Below are 2511 nucleotides of genomic sequence, written 5' to 3' on the forward strand. Positions count from 1 at the left end.
TCTCTCAGGTCCCTGACCTGCCTCTAGGGAGCCCCTCTCTTTCCTTTTCTGGACCCCTTGGTGCTGCCCAGGCAGCCTGTCCAACAGATACTGGTTGAGCCCCCACTGTGACCCAGGCACGCCCTATTTCATATACCAACCCTCATCCCTGACGTTTCGCCTCCAAGTCCCGCCTTGGGGCAGAGTGAGGGAGGGCCATCCTTTGACCTTGAAACTCAAAGCCAGACCATTGTAAACAGGACTTGCCCCCGAGAGCGAGAGCGTGGGTTCCAGAGCCAGACTCCTTGGGTTTAAGTCCCAGCTCTGCTGTGTGCCCTGGGCAAGGCGATTCCCTTTTCTGTGCCTTGGTTTCCTCGTCTGTGCAAAAGAGGCAGCAGCGTGTCCCTCACGGTTGACTCTCTGTGCTTGGCGAACAGTAAACGCTCAATAAATGTTGCCATTATTACTTTCCCTCTCAGAAAGCCTGGCTCTTCTTTAAAAATTTTATTTTTTAATTACAATTAACATTCGATATTATTTTGTATTTTAGGTGTACAAGGTGTACAGCCTATTGGTTAGGCAATCATATACGTTACAGAGTGATCCCCCGATATTTCATATACCCACCTGACACCATACCCGTTGTTATGATGTTGCATTCCCCAGGCTGTACATTCCACCCCTGTGACTGCTTTGTAACTACCTATTTGTACTTGATCCCTTCACCTTTTTCACCCAACTCCCAACCCCCCGCCCTCTGGCAACCATCAGTTTGTTGTCTACATCTATTAAATTCTGTTTGTTCATATCTTTTGGTTATGTCACATTCCACATATAAGTGAAATCATACGGTTTTGTCTTTCTCTGACTTATTTCTCTTAGCATAATACCCTCTACGTATTGCAAATGGTAAGATTTTATTGGCTGAATAATATTCCATTTTTATGGCTGAATAATATTCCATTGTATGCATGTTCCACAATCTTTTATTTACTTGTCTTTTTAAAAAAATATGTTTTATTGATTTTTTACAGAGAGGAAGGGAGAAGGACAGAGAGTTAGAAACATCGATCAGCTGCCTCCTGCACACTCCCCACCGGGGATGTGCCCACAACCAAGGTACATGCCCTTGACTGGAATCGAACCTGGAACCCTTCAGTCCACAGGCCAAGACTCTATCCACTGAGCCAAACCGGTTAGGGCTACTTGTCTTTTGATGGGCACTTGTGTTGCTTCCATAGCTTGGCTATTGTAAATACTGCTGCATTGAAATAGGGGTGCAGATATTCTTTCGAAGAAGTGTTTTGGATTTCTTTGGATATGTACCTAGACGTGGAATCACTAGGGCAGGGGTGGGCAACCTTTTTGTGAGTGCGTGCCCAAACCAGCAAAATCTTCTGCATGCCAACCCTTATTTTCTGAGAACATGTTACGCCTACTTGATATCTCTTAAGGTGTACGTATGTGAAGAACCTTGAAATAATCGATGACTCGATGATGTTTAAAACCAGCTTTTGAAGGCTTTGACAGTCTGTTCTGTCATCTGTTGGGAGGTCTTTGATGTGCCTCTTGAGGTTTGGGAAATATCTAAATCTCTCACCATCCACATCCCTCTTAAAGACTTCCAGTTTCTTTTCAAAAGCCTTTATGTAGCCAAACATAACATCAAGTGTCTTGCCAGTTCCTTGTAATTTAACATTTAAGTCATTCAAATGTTCACAAAAATTGTAAATGGAAGATTATAAGAGAGGGTTTCACGTGCCAGCAAAAGTTATTGGTGTGCCATGTTTGGCATGCGTGCCAGGGGTTGCCCACCCCTGATCTGGGCAAAAATAAAGTCCAGCTCATGCCTCTCTGGGGAAAAAAAAGAAAAGTGCTTTTTCCGGTTTCTAGCTTCAGACCAGCTTCACATCAAAGACTCTTGTAATTGCTCAGACATAACCACAGATGTTTTAAATTTACTGAATCTTCTGAAACTAATGATAGTTTTCTTTACCAGTAGCTGCCACATTTCCAAAAACTCAAATTTCACTGTTATAACTTTAAAATAATTCAAATTTTGGAATGTGATGCAAAAAGAGAGAGAGAAGAGAGGAAGTCAATCCTCACAAAGGACTGAAGCTTACCAGATAATGACTCCATCGTGTTATTGTGCTTAGTTATTCGATCTCCACAACAGGGCGATCAACTGGCTATTGTTATACTAGATGCCTGGTGCACGGATTCGTTCACATTGAAAGGAAATGGCGGGGCGGGACTGGGCGAGACGGGCTGGACATGCCCTGAAGCCAACCTCCTGCTGTCCCTCCCCAGCTGGTCGCATCTGGGGCAAATGCCTGAGTTCAAAGGGCATCTGCGGAGTGGACAGGGTCCCTCCAGCAGGTGGGGTCCCTTGGCCTGGCCTGCAGGGATCAGGCTGAAATTGGCTCCAACATCCCCCGAGAGATCCTGGATTGTGAGAGGGCTGTTCTCAGGTGATGCACCCCGGAATCGGGCTCCCTCCTCTCTGGTTCTGGGTGCTCCAGCTGCCAG

The sequence above is a fragment of the Myotis davidii genome, unplaced genomic scaffold, assembly GCF_000327345.1.
Source record: "Myotis davidii unplaced genomic scaffold, ASM32734v1 scaffold6639, whole genome shotgun sequence".
Taxonomy (NCBI): domain Eukaryota; kingdom Metazoa; phylum Chordata; class Mammalia; order Chiroptera; family Vespertilionidae; genus Myotis; species Myotis davidii.